The 22,486-nt window shown below is 45.9% G+C and overlaps 1 protein-coding gene across 1 annotated transcript in view; it reads right to left on the bottom strand.

Annotated features, from left to right (window-relative positions):
- LOC137522951 (uncharacterized) overlaps nt 1-22,104 on the bottom strand; it is a 190,513-nt gene extending 168,409 nt beyond the window's left edge. Inside the window, exon 1 of the mRNA XM_068243109.1 lies at nt 22,039-22,104. The gene's annotated coding sequence lies outside the window, so the exon portion shown is untranslated. The remainder of the gene's footprint in view (nt 1-22,038) is intronic.
- Between the last annotated feature and the right edge of the window lie 382 nt (nt 22,105-22,486).

Below are 22,486 nucleotides of genomic sequence, written 5' to 3'. Positions count from 1 at the left end.
TCCTTGACTATCAACCTCAGCTGACCCAGGATGAGGTCCCTTTAACCATCGGGGACTCTCTATCCCTGTCAGTAAACAGTTTTTTTTCCATCATTTGCATATATCATTCACATCTTATTGACTCCCTTTTTTCCAAGGCAGTATTGTCCCATTCTGTAAAAAGAAAAGTTATTAATAACAAGCAAAATAAAATGAAATAAAGTAAAATTAACAGTTAACATGGAAAGTTGTTTGTTTCATTTTTTAAGCACATATGGGACTTTGCATAAAAGACCATCTTTATAGCCAGAGTAAAATACTCTAACTTTTCCTTCAGAGAGATTTGTGTCGCCTGGTTGGAGAGGGGGTGGTCGTTTGGCTGCTAGGAACAAGATAGGATAATGTCCCTCCACCTCCCTCCCGATTATATTAACTAGTTCCTGTAGATCTGTCCCCCGAATTAGCTTTTTTGGACCCCTAGAATCCAGTGAAAGGTCATTGATCTTTCTTTGTTCTTAATATCAGTCATCCCATGGTGCTGATTCTTGACTTGAAGCAAATATGCTGTTTTTTCCCGGGGTTCCATCACCATCTATAGAATTTTGCTTCACTGGAGATTTGTTTATTATTGGTGAGGTGTTTTCTGGGAATTGCTTAAGGTAGTCTTCTGCTTCTGTTGGAGATGTAAAGATTAGTGGTTTCTCATCAGGCGGATAAATGTATAGCGTTGCTGGATAGTTTAACCCCCTTGGCGGTATGAAAAATACCGCCAGGGGGCAGCGCAGCATTTTTTTTTAAATTTTTTTTTTTAAATCATGTAGCGAGCCGAGGGCTCGCTACATGATAGCCGCTGCTCAGCGGCATCCCCCCAGCCCCGCCGATCGCCTCCGGCGATAGGCGATCAGGAAATCCCGTTCAAAGAACGGGATTTCCTGGAGGGCTTCCCCCGTCGCCATGGCGACGGGGCGGAATGACGTCACCGACGTCAGCGACGTCGGGACGTCATTGGGAGACCCGATCCACCCCTTGGCGCTGCCTGGCACTGATTGGCCAGGCAGCGCTCGGGGTCTGGGGGGGGGGGGCCGCGCGCCGCACCGGATAGCGGCGATCGGGGTGCTGCCGCAGCTAGCAAAGTGCTAGCTGCGTCCAGCAAAAAAAAAATTAAGTAAATCGGCCCAGCAGGGCCTGAGCGGCACCCTCCGGCGGCTTACCCCGTGTCACACACGGGGTTACCGCTAAGGAGGTTAATGCAAATCTGAGTCTACGTTGTACGAGTGATTGGCAGACTGCATTAACAGTTTTTCGTGCTTTATTGACCTCGGCAGAGTAGTCAGCAAATAGAAGTAGTTTTCTTCCATCTACTACCAAATTTCGTAATGATCTGTAGGCTCTCATTATAGCGACTTTTTCAGTATAGTCTAAGTAGCGTGCTATCACTGCACGAGGAGATTTTCTGTATGAGCGTTGTGGCCTTATACGATGTGCCCTTTCCACTTTAAAAGATGTGCTAAGGCCAAGGGCCTTTGGTATAGCTGTAGAGCATAGTTCTGACAAGTCAGCAGGTTTTACAGATTCTGGAACCCCAATTATTCTAAGATTATTTCTCCTCGACCTGTTCTCTAGGTCATCTAATTTTTCAAAGAAGATAACTTGCCTAGTATTAACAGTTTGAGCTAGCTTGTTTGTCTCTTCTAGCTTGTCCTCAAGGTCACTTATTCTGATTTCCGCCTTATTGATCTTTACTGCTTGAGCGGAAACTTCTTCTTGTATCACTCTTAGGTGGTGATCCATAACTTCCACTATTGTGGAGGTTAATTCAGGTTTTAATAGCTTTACCACTTCTTGTGCTATCAAGATATAATTAATAGCTGGTGTGGCAGGTACCTGAGTTGTCATCTCAGCATTTTCCGCTTCTGACACGGAGCTTGTTTCTGGCTCCGCTGGGTGCACTGGGTCTTCATCTGGAGGCTTTGTGGAAGAGTCTGTGGAGGGCACCGGGCTTTGGCTATCCGCATTGACCTCAGCGGGATGTTGTTTTTCCTCCGGTGTTTCCTGCGTCTCCACTTCAGGCCCTGGCTGTGCGCCCGCCATCTTGGATGTTCCGCCCCTTTGTCCTTGTCTCGGCGGTTTTGGCTGCTGCTTCTCTCGTGGCGTGCGGAGGACATAGCGATCCATCGCAGTTTGTTCTGCGGGCTCTGCCATCTCGTTCTGGGGACAAATCAGCTGTGGGGGACAGTTTGTCTAAGCAGGCGAGACGGAGCTCTCTCCTTAAGCTGCCATCTCCCGCGGCGCCGGAACCAGAAGTCTGGTCTTTATAATTCTATAGTAGCAGTGTTAGGAAGACTTGCCTAAGGTCTCCTACTGAATAGGTGCTGGCTTACTGAACAGACAGAGCCAAGATTCAAACCTTGGTCGCCTGTGTCAGAGGCAGAGCCCTTAACCATTACACCATCCAGCCACTGCTTAAGGATTTGTAGCCAGGCATGGCCTTGCCTTTTGTGTTCAACAGTTGTCAAGAGAAAAATTAGACAAGACAAATAACATTTATATCACGCTTTTCTCCTGGCGGTCTCAAAGCGCCAGAGCTGCAGCCACTAGGGCACGCTCTATAGGCAGTAGCAGGAAGACTTGCCTAAGGTCTCCTACTGTATAGGTGCTGGCTTACTGAACAGACAGAGCTGAGATTCGAACCCTGGTCTCCTGTGTCACGGGCAGAGCTCTTAACCATTACACCATCCAGCCACTGCTTAAGGATTTGTAGCCAGGCATGGCCTTGCCTTTTGTGTTCAACAGTTGACCAAAGAGAACCCCAGATAGCCAGGTAGATTCAGCTCTCTCTCTCTCTCTCCATTTTACTCACTCATCTGCCTACAGTAATTAGTTAAGGGACAGCTGCTGACAGACTCTGCTAGGGAGAGCTTAGTTAGGTTCTTGTAGGCTTGTTAGCTTACTCCTGGCTGATTGTTATTCCTTATATTGCACCCCACAACAGCTCCCTCCTCCCTCCCTCCCAGGAGGGTCTTGTCTTCCAGGGAATTGTAGGATTTCAAAAGCCAGCTCACATACATTGGCCAGGAATCGAAGCCAGGTCTAGTGTTTGGTAGGCAGTTCTCCTCACCGCTATACCACCACCAACACTACATGCTGAAGCCAGCCTAGCATGTACCATTATGATATATCCAAGAGAAAAATTAGCTTGCTTAGGGATTTGTAGGATGTCAAAAGCAAACTCATATACATTGGCCAGGAATCGAACCCAGGCCTAGCACTTGGTAGTCTGCTATCCTAACCATTATACCACCAACACAACACACTACAATGCTATATGCTGAAGCCAGCCTAGCATGTACCATTGTGATATATCCAAGAGAAAAATGAGCTTGCTTAGGGATTTGTAGGATGTCAAAAGCCAACTCACATACATTGGCCAGGAATCAAACCCAGGTCAACTGCTTAGAGGGCAGCTATGCTCACCACTATTCCACCAACACTACGGGCTGAAGTCAGCCTAGCTGGCCTGGGAAGGATGAAAAGCTAGGTGGCCATGCAACCGTTCCTGCTAACCTAAAGTAGTGTTGGGCGAACATCTAGATGTTCGGGTTCGGGCCGAACAGGCCGAACATGGCCGCGATGTTCGGGTGTTCGAGCCGAACTCCGAACTTAATGGAAGTCAATGGGGACCCGAACTTTCGTGCTTTGTAAAGCCTCCTTACATGCTACATACCCCAAATTTACAGGGTATGTGCACCTTGGGAGTGGGTACAAGATGAAAAAAAATTAAGCAAAAAGAGCTTATAGTTTTTGAGAAAATCGATTTTAAAGTTTCAAAGGGAAAACTGTCTTTTAAATGCGGGAAATGTCTGTTTTCTTTGCACAGGTAACATGCTTTTTGTCGGCATGCAGTCATAAATGTAATACATATAAGAGGTTCCAGGAAAAGGGACCGGTAACGCTAACCCAGCAGCAGCACACGTGATGGAACAGGAGGAGGGTGGCGCAGGAGGAGAAGGCCACGCTTTGAGACACAACAACCCAGGCCTTGCATGAGGACAAGAAGCGTGCGGATAGCAATTTGCATTTTGTCACCATGCAGTCATAAATGTAATACAGATGAGTGGTTCAATAAACAGGGACCGGAAACGCTAACCCATCACAGATGTTCATTGTTCATGTTACTTGGTTGGGGTCCGGGAGTGTTGCGTAGTCGTTTCCAATCCAGGATTGATTAATTTTAATTTGAGTCAGACGGTCTGCATTTTCTGTGGAGAGGCGGATACGCCGATCTGTGACGATGCCTCCGGCAGCACTGAAACAGCGTTCCGACATAACGCTGGCTGCCGAGCAAGCCAGCACCTGTATTGCGTACATTGCCAGTTTGTGCCAGGTGTCTAGCTTCGATACCCAATAGTTGAAGGGTGCAGATGGATTGTTCAACACAGCTATGCCATCTGACATGTAGTCCTTGACCATCTTCTCCAGGCGATCGGTGTTGGAGGTGGATCTGCACGCTTGCTGTTCTGTGTGCTGCTGCATGGGTGTCAGAAAATTTTCCCACTCCAAGGACACTGCCGATACCATTCCCTTTTGGGCACTAGCTGCGGCTTGTGTTGTTTGCTGCCCTCCTGGTCATCCTGGGTTTGCGGAAGTCAGTCTGTCGGCGTACAACTGGCTAGAGGAGGGGGAGGATGTCAATCTCCTCTCTAAAGTCTTCACAAGGGCCTGCTGGTATTCTTCCATTTTGACCTGTCTGACTCTTTCTTCAAGCAGTTTTGGAACATTGTGTTTGTACCGTGGATCCAGAAGGGTATAAACACAGTAATTGGTGTTGTCCAGAATGCGCACAATGCGTGGGTCGCCTTCAATGCAGTCCTAGGCCAAAGAGGTCATAGCCTAGGGTCACAAAAACCTGTTTATTTGGGCAATTTCAATGGTAGTGATGCTGACGTACATAAATCTCAGCCATGGCCGTTAGCAACGTCTGAATTTCACGAAATGTCTCATGCAGGTAGAAGACATATTGTTAGACTTAGATTCCAAAGATGGGGTCCCTACATCTCTGCAAACCAGAATTACAGGGCTCTAAAATTGGTAAAATCCCCCATAGGCTTTCATTGCCTCCCTATTTCACTTTCCAAAATCTCACATCTTTTCAAAGGGCAATTGCTCAGCAGTGGCAAATTTTCTAGCATTGTGGGGACCCTTAGGGGGAACATGACTGGTGAGTTTCGGGCCCCTAGGCCGAAGAGGTCATAGCCTAGGGTCACAAAAACCTGTTTATTTGGGCTATTTCAATAGTAGTGATGCTGACGTACATAAATCTCAGCCATGGCCGTTAGCAACGTCTGAATTTCACGAAATGTCTCAAGCAGGTAGAAGACATATTGTTAGACTTGGATTCCAAAGATGGGGTCCCTACATCTCTGCAAACCAGAGTTACAGGGCTCCAAAATTGGTAAAATCCCCCATAGGCTTTCATTGCCTCCCTATTTCACTTTCCAAAATCTCACATCTTTTCAAAGGGCAATGGCTCAGCAGTGGCAAATTTTCTAGCATTGTAGGGACCCTTAGGGGGAACATGACTGGTGAGTTTCGGGCCCCTAGGCCGAAGAGGTCATAGCCTAGGGTCACAAAAACCTGTTTATTTGGGCTATTTCAATGGTAGTGATGCTGACGTACATAAATCTCAGCCATGGCCGTTAGCAACGTCTGAATTTCACGAAATGTCTCATGCAGGTAGAAGACATATTGTTAGACTTGGATTCCAAAAATGGGGTCCCTACATCTCTGCAAACCAGAGTTACAGGGGTCCAAAATTGGTAAAATCCCCCATAAGCTTTCATTGCCTTCCTATTTCACTTTCCAAAATCTCACATCTTTTCAAAGGGCAATGGCTCAGCAGTACCACATTTTCTAGCATTGTAGGGACTCTTAGGGGGATCATGACTGGTGAGTTTTGCCACTGCTGAGCCATTGCCCTTTGAAATGGTGTGAGATTTTGGAATGGTAAATAGTAGGCCCAATGAAAGCCTATGGGGGATTTTACCAATTTTGGAGCCCTGTAACTCTGGTTTGCAGAGATGTAGAGACCCCATCTTTGGAATCCAAGTCTAACAATATGTCTTCTACCTGCATGAGACATTTCGTGAGATTCAGACGTTGCTAACGGCCATGGCTGAGATTTATGTACGTCAGCATCACTACCATTGAAATAGCCCAAATAAACAGGTTTTTGTGACCCTAGGCTATGACCTTTTCGTCCTAGGGGCCCGAAACTCACCAGTCATGTTCCCCCTAAGGGTCCCTACAATGCTAGAAAATTTGCCACTGCTGAGCAATTGCCCTTTGAAAAGATGTGAGATTTTGGAAAGTGAAATAGGGAGGCAATGAAAGCCTATGGGGGATTTTACCAATTTTGGACCCCTGTAACTCTGGTTTGCAGAGATGTAGGGACCCCATCTTTGGAATCCAAGTCTAACAATATGTCTTCTACCTGCATGAGACATTTCGTGAAATTCAGACGTTGCTAACGGCCATGGCTGAGATTTATGTACGTCGTCAGCATCACTACCATTGAAATTGCCCAAATAAACAGGTTTTTGTGACCCTAGGCTATGACCTCTTCGGCCTAGGACTGCATTGAACGCGACCCATGCATTGTGCGCATTCTGGACAACACCAATTACTGGGTTTATACCCTTCTGGATCCACGGTACAAACACAATGTTCCAAAACTGCTTGAAGAAAGAGTCAGACAGGTCAAAATGGAAGAATACCAGCAGGCCCTTGTGGAGACTTTAGAGAGGAGATTGACATCCTCCCCCTCCTCTAGCCAGTTGTACGCCGACAGACTGACTTCCGCAAACCCAGGATGACCAGGAGGGCAGCAAACAACACAAGCCGCAGCTAGTGCCCAAAAGGGAATGGTATCGGCAGTGTCCTTGGAGTGGGAAAATTTTCTGACACCCATGCAGCAGCACACAGAACAGCAAGCGTGCAGATCCACCTCCAACACCGATCGCCTGGAGAAGATGGTCAAGGACTACATGTCAGATGGCATAGCTGTGTTGAACAATCCATCTGCACCCTTCAACTATTGGGTATCGAAGCTAGACACCTGGCACAAACTGGCAATGTACGCAATAGAGGTGCTGGCTTGCCCGACACCCAGCGTTATGTCGGAACGCTGTTTCAGTGCTGCCGGAGGCATCGTCACAGATCGGCGTATCCGCCTCTCCACAGAAAATGCAGACCGTCTGACTCAAATTAAAATGAATCAATCCTGGATTGGAAATGACTACGCAACACTCCCGGACCCCAACCAAGTAACATGAACAATGAACATCTGTGATGGGTTAGCGTTTCCGGTCCCTGTTTATTGAACCTCTCATCTGTATTACATTTATGACTGCATGGCGACAAAATGCAAATTGCTATCTGCACGCTTCTTGTCCTCATGCAAGGCCTGGGTTGTTGTGTCTCAAAGCGTGGCCTTCTCCTCCTGCGCCACCCTCCTCCTGTTCCATCACGTGTGCTGCTGCTGGGTTAGCGTTACCGGTCCCTTTTCCTGGAACCTCTTATATGTATTACATTTATGACTGCATGCCGACAAAAAGCATGTTACCTGTGCAAAGAAAACAGACATTTCCCGCATTTAAAAGACAGTTTTCCCTTTGAAACTTTAAAATCGATTTTCTCAAAAACTATAAGCTCTTTTTGCTAAAAAAATTTTCCCTCTTGTACCCACTCCCAAGGTGCACATACCCTGTAAATTTGGGGTATGTAGCATGTAAGGAGGCTTTACAAAGCACGAAAGTTCGGGTCCCCATTGACTTCCATTATGTTCGGAGTTTGGCTCGAACACCCGAACATCGCGGCCATGTTCGGCCCGAACCCGAACATCTAGATGTTCGCCCAACACTACACGTGACCCGTTCGGCCAATCACAGCGCTAGCCGAACGTTCGGGGAACGTTCGGCCATGCGCTCTTAGTTCGGCCATATGGCCAAACAGTTTGGCCGAACACCATCAGGTGTTCGGCCGAACTCGAACATCACCCGAACAGGGTGATGTTCTGCAGAACCCGAACAGTGGCGAACACTGTTCGCCCAACACTAACCTAAAGCTTACTTGTGTCTTTTACAACACATTGGCTTAAGACTTTACCAATTCCAATGCTCCAAAATGGGGAAGCTTCTCTGTTTGCTGTTTTTTGTTGTTGTTGTTGTTGTTTGTTTTTTTAATAGCAGCCTACCAAGTGGTAGGCCTGGGTTTGATTCCTGGCCAATGTATCTGAGTTGGCTTTTTATATCCTACAAATCCCTAAGCAAGCTCATTTTTTTCTTGGATATATCATAATGGTACATGCTAGGCTGGCTTCAGCATGTGGTGTTGGTGGTGGTATAGCGGTGAGGAGAGCTGCCTACCCAGCACTAGACCTGGGTTTGATTCCCGGCCAATGTTTGTGAGCTGGAATCCTACAATTCCCTGGAAGATGAGACCCTCCTCCTCTGGAGGGAGAGAGGGAGGATTAGACTTCCTGATGTTGTAAAGCAGTGTAGGCCTGCAATTGAACATTCAATGAGATTTCTGACCTTAAAACAGTGGTTTGTATCAAATCTAGGTTTTTTATTGAGACTTTTGATGTGTATCCCAGTCAACCATGTCTCTGATCAGGTTTTAGACCATTTGAAACATCTTTTCCATAATTTTTCTGGCCACCATCATTTTTTTTCTAAATTTCCAAGTTCGCCTCTCCAGTGAAGTCTATTACGGTTCGTGAATATTCGCGCGAACCGAACTTTCGCGGGAGGTTCGTGAACCAAAAATCGGAGGTTCGGGCCATCTCTAGGTTCACTCACAGTACACGGTAACTGTAGACCAGGGTTCCTGAGGATATAACCAAGCGTCCACACCAATGAAAGTTGGTTGCAGCATGCACCTTTGATGAGGTCCCTAACTACAGGCAAAATCGCTGTCACTGTGCGCAGACTGGTTGGATTCCATTCTTATCTATTGCCAATTACAACCACGTCTCACACACACAAGTATAGTGCATGCCTGAACTGCAGTGCTTAACACCAAGCCAGCATGTTATGCTTCGTGCCCATATGTAAAACCCTGGAAAAACGCAAATTTTTTTAGCACGTTAACCGTTTTTGTGCGAAAACGTGCTAAAACGCGCACAAAGCACTTTTCACAGCTGTGATAACAGTTATCACGGCTTTGTGAATCAAGCCCTTCAAATCTCACTTCCATCTTGATCCACCGTGAGTCCTGGAACCCACTACAAATCGCTAGCGCAATCGCTAGCATTTTTAATTAGCGTTTTGTAAGCGATTACATGACAGTTTTCTGGCGATTTTGGTATCGATTTTAAAAAGTGTAAGCTTTTTGCCAGCGATTGTGATAGCGATTTGCGATTAATGATTTTAATTCTGTTAGGTCCATTCAATTTATTATATATATATATATATATATATATATATATATATATATATATATATATATATATATATATATATATATATATATATATTATATATATTTTTTATTTTGTATTTATTTTACAGTTTGCAGTAATTTAAAACCGCACAAAAATCGATATGTGTAGTGATTCATGAGCAATTTGCCAGCACGTTAATACTTTACATTGAAGCACAATGCTCCCAAAATTTTGCTAATGCTAATTTTGCCAATAGCAATCGCTACTGTGGAATTTGTTACATTTATATACATTGGCAGAGCTTTTAGGTGCTCCCTAAACGTTCAAAAAAGCGCTCTACTGGGTTCCAGGCCTAAAACTATACATTCAAAACAGAACTCGAAGTTACTTATATCATTGTTCATATAAGACTATTTGTCCATCCTAAACATTATTACATAGATAAATGAATTGTAGCATACACAATCTATATACTGTATATAAAATTGGATGTATGTATGTACTGTATGTACAGGTCCTTCTCAAAAAATTAGCATATTGTGATAAAGTTCATTATTTTCTGTAATGTACTGATAAACATTAGACTTTCATATATTTTAGATTCATTACACACAACTGAAGTAGTTCAAGCCTTTTATTGTTTTAATATTGATGATTTTGGCATTAAGCTCATGAAAACCCAGAATTCCTATCTCAAAAAATTAGCATATTTCATCTGACCAATAAAAGAAAAGTGTTTTTGAAACAAAAAAGTCCTTTTGCAGAAATGACTGCTTCAATGCGGTGTGGCATGGAGGCAGGGGCATAGCTAGAAATGACTGGGCCCCATAGCAAGAAAAAAATTATGCCCCCCCCCCGACCTTCCAACCCCACGGACCTCGGACCTCCCACCCAAACATTTTGTGGGGAAATCTGATTTCCCCACAAAATGCAACCAGATTTTCGGCAGATTTCCCTACAATATGCAACCAGATTGTCGGCAGATTTCCCTACAATATGCAACCAGATTGTCGGCAGATTTCCACACAATATGCAACCAGATTGTTGGCAGATTTCCACACAATATGCAACCAGATTGTCGGCAGATTTCCACACAATATGCAACCAGATTGTCGGCAGATTTCCACACAATATGCAACCAGATTGTCAGCAGATTTCCCTACAATATGCAACCAGATTGTCGGCAGATTTCCCTACAATTTGCAACCAGATTGTCGGCAGATTTCCCAACAAAATGCAACCAGATTGGCGGCAGATTTCCCCACAAAATGCAACCAGATTGTTGGCAGATTTCCCCACAAATTGCAATCAGATTGTCGCCAAATTTCCCCACAAAATGCAATCAGATTGTCGCCAGATTTCCCCACAGTTAGGTCTATAGTGGGCTAACATTAATTACCTGGAGGGAGGGTGGTTGGGCAGGCTGGCACACTATTTGCGGTGCAGGTACTGCACTGGGTAGGCAGTTAGGTAGCTGGGTGGGAGGGTAGGCAGATAGGTAGACGGGTGGGCAGTTAGGTAGAAGGGTGGGCAGTTAGGTAGCCGGGTGGCAGGGTGGGCAGTTAGGTAGCTGGGTGGAAGGGTGGGCAGGTAGGTAGCTGGGTGGGCAGTTAGATAGCTGGGTGGCAGGGTAGGCAGATAGGTAGCCAGGTGGGCAGCTAGGTAGCTGGGTGGCAGGGTAGGCAGATAGGTAGCAGGGTAGGCAGATAGGTAGCTGGGTGGCAGGGTAGGCAGTTAGGTAGCTGGGTGGGCAGTTAGGTAGCTGAGTGGCAGGGTAGGCAGATAGGTAGCCAGGTGGGCAGCTAGGTAGCTGGGTGGCAGGGTGGGCAGTTAGGTATCCAGGTGGGAGGGTGGGCAGTTAGGTATCCAGGTGGGCAGTTAGGTAGCCGGGTGGGCAGTTAGGTAACTGGGTGGCAGGGTAGGCAGATAGGTAGCCAGGTGGGCAGCTAGGTAGCTGGGTGGCAGGGTAGGCAGTCAGGTAGCTGGGTTGCAGGGTAGGCAGTTAGGTAGCTGGGTGGCAGGGTGGGCAGTTAGGTAGCCGGGTGGGAGGGTGAGCAGTTAGGTAGCCGGGCGGGAGGGTGGTAGCCACGTGGGAGGGTGAGCAGTTAGGTAGCCGGGTGGGATGGTGAGCAGTTAGGTAGCCAGATGGGCAGTTAGGTAGCCGGGTGGGCAGTTAGGTAGCCGGGTGGGAGGGTGGCCAGTTAGGTAGTGGGCAGTTAGGTAGCCGGGTAGGAGGGTGGGCAGTTAGGTAGCCGGGTGGGAGGTTGGGCAGTTAGGTAGTGGGCAGTTAGGTAGCCGGGTTGGAGAGTGGGCAGTTAGGTAGCCGGGTGGGAGGGTGGGCAGTTAGGTAGTGGGCAGTTAGGTAGCCAGCTGGGAGAGTGGGCAGTTAGGTAGCCAGGTGGGAGGGTGGGAAGTTAGGTAGTGGGCAGTTAGGTAGCCGGGTGGGAGAGTGGCCAGTTAGGTAGCCGGGTGGGAGGGTGGCCAGTTAGGTAGCCGGGTGGGAGGGTGGCCAGTTAGGTAGCTGGGTGGGATGGTGGCCAGTTAGGTAGCCGGGTGGGAGGGTGGCCAGTTAGGTAGCTGGGTGGGAGGGTGGCCAGTTAGGTAGCTGGGTGGGAGGGTGGCCAGTTAGGTAGCCGGGTGGGAGGGTGGCCAGTTAGGTAGCCGGGTGGGAGGGTGGCCAGTTAGGTAGCCGGGTGGGAGGGTGGCCAGTTAGGTATGTTAGGTAGCCGGGTGGGAGAGTAGCCAGTTAGGTAGCCGGGTGGGAGGGTGGCCAGTTAGGTAGCCGGGTGGGAGGGTGGCCAGTTAGGTATGTTAGGTAGCTGGGTGGGAGGGTGGCCGGGTGGGCAATTAGGTAGCCGGGGTGGGAGGGGAGGTAGCTGAGCAGTTAGTGGGGTAGGGGCCTGACTCCTATCCCCCCCGCCTCACCTGGGGACGGGGTCCCCCCTCCTTCCATCAGCGGTGAGCGAGCGGCATATACAGGAAGCTCCGGCGCCGGCGGGGTAATCAGCCGCTAGAGGTTCAGCTGCCTCCCGGGCTACGGTGTCTTCTCTGTATTGCATTGCTGCTCGCAATAAACCAGGAAGTGGTGCGAGCAGCAATACAGAGGAGACAGCGTAGTCCGGAGGCAGCTGAACCTCTAGTGGCTGATTACTCCCGCCAGTGCTTTCCGTATATGCCGCACTCTCGCCGCTGATTAAAGGAGGGGGGACCCCCCAGGTGAGGAGGGGGGACCCCAGGTGAGGCGGGGGGGCGCCGAGGTGAGGGGGGGGGCCCGGCCAGCGAAAAAAAAAATAAGCAAAAAACAAATAAACAAAAAAAAGTCCACTCAGGTAGCTTTGGGCCCCCTGTGACGTAGAGCTGCCGCGGGGCCCCATAGCAACGCTATGGCGGCTATCCCCATTGCTACGCCACTGCATGGAGGCTATCAGCTTGTGGCACTGCTCAGGTGTTATGGAGGCACAGGATGCTTCGATAGCGGCCTTAAGCTCATCCAGAGTGTTGGGTCTTGCGTCTCTCAACTTTCTTGTAACGATTGGTGTCAACAACCAGAGAGAATCTGATTATTGGTGATCTGCAGTATCACCAAGAATACAGATATACCTGATTATTGGTGATCTGCAGAATCACCGATAATCCAAGTATAGCTAACCTCTCTGGACACCTGAAGCGTGTAAGTGTTTTGGTGCAACAGTAAGGTTGGAAACCCCGGGAAAGCAGGTGGTCCAACCGCAGAGTAAGACTCTACTGCAGTCAAGGATCCCCAGAGGGAAATTCCCCGACTGGTTAGCAAGGAGGAAACTCCAGAGGAGCAGGAGGACCCATGCACGAGGACTGAGCACCCAAGGGGTGGGTGACAGCCAGAAAGGTCGGACAGGCCGGGTCGGCAACACACGAGCAGAGAAGGTACAGAGACTGAAGGCTGATTCGGAAACCAGGGACAGGCAGGGACGGCAACAGGAGATTAGATATGCAAAGGTACCGAATCAGAAGACAGAGGCAGAGTCAGGAAGGCAATATGTCATAACAGATATCCAACATTCCTAGTCTGGGTGTGAGGTCCGTAGTCACAACACCCTGGAATTAGTCTAGATGATAATGCAGATGATATGCTATATTCCTAGTCTGAGGCGTGAGGTCCGTGGTCTCAACGCCCTGGAACTGGTCTAGAGAATAACACAGATGGTACACAGTATTCTTAGTCTGGGGCGTGAGGTCCGTGGTCTCAACGCCCTGGAACTGGTCTAGAGAATAACACAGATAGTACACAGTATTCCTAGTCTGGGGCGTGAGGTCCATGGTCTCAACGCCCTGGAACTGGTCTAAATAATAACACAGAAATAACACAAGGTTTCTGGCTAAGTGTGGATTTCCAGGTCCTCCTGGTTCCACCACACTAAAGGATCTGACTAAGGTCTGAGTGCTAACACATAGGCATTCGCAACGCCAGACAACCAGCAACTGCACCGCAAGAAGTATATATAGTAAAAGTGCTCCTCAGCGCCGCCCAGCTCCATTAACCAATCACCTGGTGAGCTGGGATCAGCTGACCGCCCTGATCAGCTGATCCCTCTCCTATTGGTATAAAGAGCCTGTCTTGTGGCGTGCGCGCGCGTAGCTCTCAACCTGTGTGCACTACTAGGCTCAGCAACACTAGCCACATGTTGCTGCGGAGAAACCGCCGCGTTGGACACGGAATCAGCCGCCTTGCTGGACGCGGAATCAGCCGCCTTGCCGCTACTACACGCGACGGCTTTTCCGCGTTCTCTCACAGTACCCCCCCCCCCCCGAGGAGTGGACTCCGGACACTTCCCACCAGGCTGTATGTGTGTATGTGTGTGTGTATGTGCCGCAAATCCGCGATCACTGAAAAACGCCTTGACCGATTTCAACAAAACTTGATATACAGATCCCTTACTACCTGGGATGATATGTTCTGGGGGTATTGCATCCCCCCTGTACACTTGGGTGGAACTACAAACAGCAAATCAGATTTCACCCATTCCAGTCAATGGAAAAAATGGAAAAGGCTGCCATTTCTCACAGTAATCAAGTCAGAGTCCCCACACTTGGCACAGTAGGTCACTTGGTGACCGAGGTTACAATTCCTGGAAAAGTGGGTGGAGCATAAAACAGCCAATCAAATTTCAGCCATTCATTTTAAATGAAAAATGTAAATTGCAGCCATTCTTATACTGTTAATCGCAGGGTTCTCAAACTTTGCACACTTGGTCACTGGTTGAATGAGATTAAAGGAAAGATCCGCACTGGAAATATAAAACAAACTGCACTTACCTGGGGCTTCTTCCAGCTCCTGGCAGTCGATCTGTGCCCTTGTAGCAGCTCCTGCGTCTCCCGGTGACCAGCGGTGAAGAAGCCGTCCTCGCCAGGTCGGCTTCCGGGTCGGCTGGACACCGGGAGATGCAGGAGCTGCTACGAGGGCAAAGATCGACTGCCAGGAGCTGGAAGAAGCCCCAGGTAAGTGCAGTTTGTTTTATATTTCCAGCGCGGATCGTCCCTTTAAGATTCAACAAAGGGGGTGGAGCCTACAAGAGCCAATCAAAATTCACCTATTGATTTTCTAGGGGAATATTTAAACTGCTGCTATTCTTACACTGTTAATGGCAGAGGCTTAAAACTTGCTACAGTCGGTCATTGGGTGACTGGGGTCCAAATTCACTAAAGGGGTGGGGCCACAAACAGCCAATCAGATTTCCTTGGTGGATAAATTGCTTCCATCCACACAATTTTGATGCCAGAAACCTGAAAGCTCACAAACTTGGTCATCGAATGACTGTGTGTTCAGTTTACAAAAAGTGGGTGGAGCCAAAAACATATTTTACTGGAAAAATATAAACTGCAGCCATTCTTACACCGTTAATGGCAGGATTCTCAAACTTTGCACAGTTGGTCACTGGGTGAATGAGATTAAGATTTTGGAAGGTGGGTGGAGCCTACAACAGCCAATCAAAATTAACCTTTTGATTTTCAAAGGGAATATTTACGCTGCTACCATTCTTATACTGTTAATAGCAGATGCCTCAAACCTGGGTAAAGTTGGTCACTGGGTGACTAGGGTTCAAATTCAGAAAGGGGGGCGGAGCTGCAAACAGCCAATCAGATTTATTTCTTTTTCAATGGGAATATACAAAGTATTGATACCAAAGACCCCAAAGCTGATAAACTTGATAATTTAGTGACTGTATGTCAAGGTTAGAAAAAGTGGGCGGTGACAACAACTTAATTGTTTACATGGCAGGGTTCCCAAACTTGACACAATTGACCACTGGGTGACTGGGCATAATATTCAGAAATGTAGGTGGAGCCTACAACAGCCAATCAAAATTCACCAATTGATTTTCAAGGGGAATATTTACATTGCCACCATTCTTACACTGTTAATGGCAGAGGCCTCAAACCTGATACAGTCAGTCATTGGGTGACTGGAGTCCAAATTCACTAAAGGGGGTGGGGCCACAAACAGCCAATCAGATTTGTTAGGTTGATTTCAGCCATTCTGTTATTGGCAGTGTTCTCAAACTTGACACCGTTGGCCACTTGGTGACTGGGACTAATATTCAGGAAAGTGGGTGGAGCCTACAACAACAAATCAAAATTCCCCTTTTGTTTTTCAAAGGGAATATTTACATTGCTGCCATTCATACACTCTTGATGGCAGAGGCCTCGAATCTGGTACAGTCAGTCACTGGCAGACTGGGGTTTACATTCTGAAAAGGGAGCGAGCGGGCCAAAAACAGACAATCAGATTTGTTTAATTTCAATGGTAAAATGCAACTTATTGATGTCAAAGACCCCACAGCTCATAAACTTGGTCATTGAGTGACTGTATGTCAAAGTAAGAAATAGTGGGCGGAGCCAAAAACCACTAACTTTTTACATGGAAAAATATAAACTGCAGCTATTCTTATACTGTTAATGGCAGGGTTCTCAAACTGGACACAGTTGGTCACTGGGTGACTGGGATTAATATTCAGAAAAGTAGGTGGAGCCTACAAGAGCCAATCAAAATTCACCTATTGATTTTCAAGGGGAATATTGAAATTGCAGAGGCCTCAAACCTGCTACAGTCAGTCGGTAAGTGACTGGGGTTCAAATTCACTAAAGGGGCAAAGCCACAAACAGCCAGATTTCCTTGCTGTATAAATTGCTTCCTTTAGCACAATTTTGATGCCAGGAACCCAAAAGCTCATAAACTTGGCCATTGAGTAGTGACTGTGTGCCAAGGTTACAAAAAGTGGGTGGAGCCAAAAAACAGATTTTTCTGGGAAATTGTAAACTGCAGCCCTTCTTTACTGTTAATGGCAGGGTTCTCAAACTTTGCACAGATGGTTACTGGGTGACTGGGATTAATATTCAGAAACGTGGGTGGAGCCTAAAAAAGCCAATCAAAATTCACCTGTTGATTTTCAAGGGGAATAATAAAATTGCTGCCATTCTTGCACCTGGTACAGTTGGTCATTGGGTCACTGGGCTTCAAATTCAGAAAAGGGGACAGAGCCACAAACAGTCAATCGGATTTGTTTCATTTCATGGGAAAATACAAATTATTTATGCCAAGGACCCCAAAGCTCACAAACTTGGTCATTGAGTGTTTGAGCATTAAGGTTAGTAAAAGTGGGAGGAGCCAACACCAGTCAAATACATACACCAGCAATGCCGAGTCATCAGTGGGTGCAGACAAATACAAATTTCACTGGGAAAATGTAAACTGCAGCCTTTCTTACACTGTTAATGGCAGGGTTCTTAAACTTTGCACAGTTGGTCACTGGGTGACTGGGATCAATATTCAGAAAAGTGGGTGGAGCCTACAAAAGTGAATCAAACTTCACCTATTGCTTTTCAAGGGGAATATTTCATTGCTACCACTCTTGCACTGTTAATGGCACAGGCCTCAAACCTGGTACAGTTGGTCATTGGGTGACTGGGTTTCAAATTCAGAAAAGGGGGTGAAGCCACAAACAGCCAATCAGATTTGTTTTTCATTTCAATGCAAATTATTGATGCCAAAGACGGCAAAGCTCACAAACTTGTTCATTGAGTAATTGTGTGTTAAATCTACATTATACGATTCTTTATACATATGTTCACTTATAACTGAATTTTTGCAAATTTCCTTCTGTTTTAAGAAGGCAAATTACACCAAGCTTTGCTTTTTTAGTAGGAGGGCTTTTTGGTTCCTTTTATCCCCCTATACATACCTAGTAGTTTGGGTCACCCTGAGCTGCTTGGTTACTCTGTTGTACTCGTCCAAGCCCTATTTCATACAGCTTTATCAATCCCTGCCATGTACTGATGAGGACCAAAAGTCTGAAACAGGCTGTCTACATGTGGGTTTGATAAGGCTGTGTAAAACTTAAAGCTATAAGCTTGCTATACACCAGCGGTTCTGGATGCTTGCTTGGCTTACAAGGGCGAAAAGGGATAATTTGCATATTCAGTAGAGCATTGTGGGTAACCACATATGTTCACTTATAACTGAATTATTGCAAATTTCATTCTGTTTTAAGAAGGCAAATTACACTAAGCTTTGCTTTTTTAGTAGGAGGGCTTTTTGGTTCCTTTTATCCCCCATACATTCCTAGTAGTTTGGGTCACCCTGAGTTGCTTGGTTACTCTCTTTTATACGATTTGATTACGATTCTATATACGATACGATTAAATCCGACATGTCTGATCGGGATTCAATTCGATTCAATTCGATTTGCCATTGTTTTGCAATGGCAAATCGAATTGAATCGAATTGAATCCTGATCGGACATGTCGGATTTAATCGGATCGTAAATAGAATCGTAATCGAATCATATAAAGAATCGTATCGTGTGGATTGGGCTTTATTAGGGTTAGAAAAAGTGGGTGGAGCCAACACCAGCCAAATACATACCCGGGCAATGCCGGGCAATGCCGGGCAATCAGCTAGTTAATAATAAATATATATCCAATAAATATATATCCAAAACATGTATTTCACAGGTATGTGCTGATAAACAAATGAGCAGGGTTGTATACAAACTGTGCAACTGGAGATGTATGTGTGGGTCCATTAAAAAAAAAAAGGGTGAGTGCAATTAGAAGAAGCATTCCACTTGAAAAAGTACATGTGCAATATGTTTTCTCTTGGTTAATAAGCAATGTTCTGGGTTGGCTTGGCGCAATCAGATTTTTAATGGTTTTAGCTCTCCTAAAAATACATCTTGGTTTGCAATTGATATTTGGTTTTAGGAAAGGGTCTGCTTCCAAAAGATGGGTATTTTTGGGTGGTTAAAATCATTTTGGTAGTGTTGTTGTTATCTGTTGAGAACCTTGTTATAAAACTTGGTAAGCGTTCTGGTGGGTTCTTGTTTATCTTTTTGTAGTGGGATGATTTATGAGTTCTTCTTGTTTAAAATCTTGGTTCTTTTGTTGTACCTGCTTCACGAGTTTTGCTGGAAATTTTCACTGTTTGAATTTGAATGTCACACTATTTACAGTCTTAAATGGAATGTCGCATTGTTCTTTGCAACTTCCTACACATGCACCTTGCAATATTGCACTTGCCTTTTTTAAATGGAATGCTGCTTTTAATTTGCACTCACACTTTTTTTTTTAACTTTTTTTTTACTCTTTACTGTTACTTCTAAGCACATGCAAGAAGTTTTAAATCCGGATGATACCATTTATTGGCTAACTTAGAGATGGATAAACAGTGAGCTTTCGACTTATAAAAAGCCTTCGTCGGACTGGTTCCTGACCAAAACTGAAAAGCACATGCACATACCTTATAGCACATGCATTACAATGCACTTTTTATAACTGACTTTCACACCCCTTAGGGAGTTAGTCATATATGGCTCCCTCATACTCCACAGTTGCACCACACCTTGACCAGCTCTGTATATAGGTTTTTGCACACAGGTTGTGCAACCCACACCTACATTCCCAGTCGAACAATTTGTGCACATCCCTGCACATGTGGGAAAAACCAAAGGAGGGAAGAGAAGGGAGAGGTGGAGAGGAGGAGACCAGACACCTCCGGTAGGAATAATAAAGTCTCCTGGAAAGGATTACCTCAGTCCAAGTAGAATTATCTGAAAGAATAGCTAGTGTAGATCCCAAAGCTTTCCCTAGCTCTGACTAGTATGCAGAACATCACAGGAATGAGGAAACCCCTCCATCTGTCCCTCTATTTATCTGCCTGTGGTGAGATCTATTACAATTGGTTCCTGGCCCGTGCAGTGCATCCTGGGAGCAAATGATTCACTCCTACAAATTTAATTCCACGATTCCCAGCAAACGTTGATGCCTTTACTGCTCCTCGTGATTGCCCGCACTTGCTACAACCCCATGGTAAAAAAACATGGCTTTTCTTGTGGAAATCTGAGGTGAGCAAGAAAGGCCCAATTTGCCATGAGATTGAGCATGCAATTCTTGCTCATCCCTAGTGAATATGCATTTCTATTAATCTATATGATCCTAAGTAATAATATAGTAAGCTGACAATGGTCAGAGTGCTAAACTTATGCACCAGGCCACCACAATACTGTCTTGCCAAAATGTTACCAAGGAGTCTGAGCCTTTACAACTCTGTACAACTCTGTACAGCAGATAACAGACAAAATAACACAGTAATAGTAGCATAGTACAAATTTGTCACAGCGCTGGTATAACCCAAATCAGCACAGCCAAGGATGTCATAAAGCTTCCGGTCTCTCTTGTTCACACCCACACCTATATGCACTCACAGTGCAAAGAAAAAATCAGAGAGATCACTCTCAGTGGGTAGATAAAATGAATCCACTTTATTCAGAAAAAGATACATAAAATAGCATAAGGGTGCACTCACATCATGAGGGTCCTATTCCAACAAAACTAGTCGGGACGAGAGTGGGCTATACTACACCTGGACTTGTACCTAGCTGTGGGAGTGAGTACCACACTGGTGGGAAGTGGTATATCCCAAAGAGGGTGCTGTTTGAAATAGGACCCTCTTGATGTGAGTGCACCCTTATGCTATTTTATGTCTGTTTTATTCTGAATAAAGCAGATTCATATTATCTACCCACTGAGAGTGATCTCTCTGATTTTTCCTTTGCACCGTGAGTGCATATAGGTGTGGGTGTGACCAAGAAAGACTGCAAGCTTTATGACATCCTTGGCTGTGCTGATTTGGGCTGTACCAGCGCTGTGACAAACTTGTATTGTACTTCTAAAGACAACGGGCTTGATTCACAAAAGAGTGCGCGATTTTCACGTGAAACAATAATGTTTTCACGCGCAATCGCGAATTTTCACGTGCAAACGATATAGGCTTTGCGTGAAAAATCGCGTTTGCGTGCAAAAACGTTATCGTTTTTCACGATCGCGCGCACCGCGAAAATTCACGCGAAAACGGCCATGCTATCAGTTAGCACTCTTTTGTGAATCAAGCCCATAGGATCTGTCTGGTCACGGCAGCGATGTGGGACTAATACTGGGTCCCTCAAAAAACCTTGTTTCTTAGTAATTGTAGCATATCCAGAATGTTATACACATACATTACAGACTGAACCCATCCACTGAGAAGGATACTGTCCTTATCACTTTATAAGACACACATTTCGTACATGCTTTATTCAAGAGAAAACGTGTATCTCACTCTGAGGCATAAAGTTAGTGCTCAAAGTACTTATTCTAGAGTTCTCAGATGCATACATAAAATAAAGCTGCAAGAAAATTTGGGATTGGGAGCCCAGAAATAGCCGATAGTAGAATATAGGTAACATTTACCATTACTCTATTTTTACAGTGGTAATTCCAAAAGTAAAATATTGATAAATGTTGCCATGCCTCCAGTGCCCACATGTCTCAGACGGATCCATCTGAAAATGGCGCCTGTGAATGATGGCGCACAGTGTTGCCGCTAATCCGTTTGCCGCTTATCGCTATTTGACGTTAAAGCCTTATTGTTATTTAACGTTAAAGCCTTATTGGTATTTAACGTTAACACACAGAACCCTCTCTGTACCTATCCCTAACCCCTAACCCCCCCCCCCCTGGTGGTGCCTAACCACCCCCTGGTGGTGCCCAACCCTAAGACCCCCCTGGTGGTGCCTAACCCTAAGACCCCCCTGATTGGTGTCTAACCCTAACTACCCCTTTGGTGGTGCCTAACCCTAACCACCCCCCTGGTGATGCCTAACCCTAAGCACCCCCCTGGTGGTGCCTAACCCTAAGACCCCCCTGGTGGTGCCTAACCCTAAGACACCCCCAGTGGTGCCTAACCCTAACCTTGACAGTGTTGCATCAAATCCATTCACCGTTTTGCAGTTAAATAAAGTCTGCAGTTTGGCTTATGTAGGGCGCTATTGATAAATAACGTTACTGTGGGCAATAACTTCTTCTGTTTGGCAAATGAATGGCACTATTGATAAATAACGTTAGTGTGTGCCACTATTGATAAATAACGTTAGTGTGTGCCGTTTTTCCCTATGCGCCATTATTATGCAGTACTAACGATAAATAGCGATAAGCGTATCTTTTTAATGCGGCACCATTTTTATGCATAGGCGCTGTGCGCCATTATTCACTGATCCGGTCTCGGACACCCTGTGTACCAGCAAGAAGGCAAACAAAAATCTACTTACCCCTTCCTGTCATGGAAGAGTATCCCTCTGTGACTCCACTGAAAGGGTCCCAAACTCCCTGTTCTGCCTCCCCTGAACTTCATGGATGCCTTTCTCCTCTGGCCAGGGAAGCTGCTAACAAAACACTGAAGTAAAATCAACAGCTACATCTTTATTAAATCATAGATCATATTTATGATATTGAAAGTACACGAAACACGCATGAAACAAACTTTTTAGAAAAGAAATACCTAATATATGCATTCATCACCCCTCGTACACAGCAGATGTTTTATTGTTTCACTATGTAACTAACATTCAACTACCTGCATAATCCTGAAGTTTTAAATACATGACCCAAACAAGATATAGGGCCTGATTCACAAAGGGGTGCTAACTCTTAGCACAGCCGTTTTCGTGCAAAAATTCACATTTGCGCACGAAAACGTTATCGTTACGTGTGAAAATT

Source organism: Hyperolius riggenbachi, chromosome 6 (genome assembly GCF_040937935.1).
Source record: "Hyperolius riggenbachi isolate aHypRig1 chromosome 6, aHypRig1.pri, whole genome shotgun sequence".
Classification (NCBI taxonomy): domain Eukaryota; kingdom Metazoa; phylum Chordata; class Amphibia; order Anura; family Hyperoliidae; genus Hyperolius; species Hyperolius riggenbachi.
Note: the sequence above shows the minus strand (reverse complement) of the source record. Positions and strands in the feature narration are given on the sequence as shown.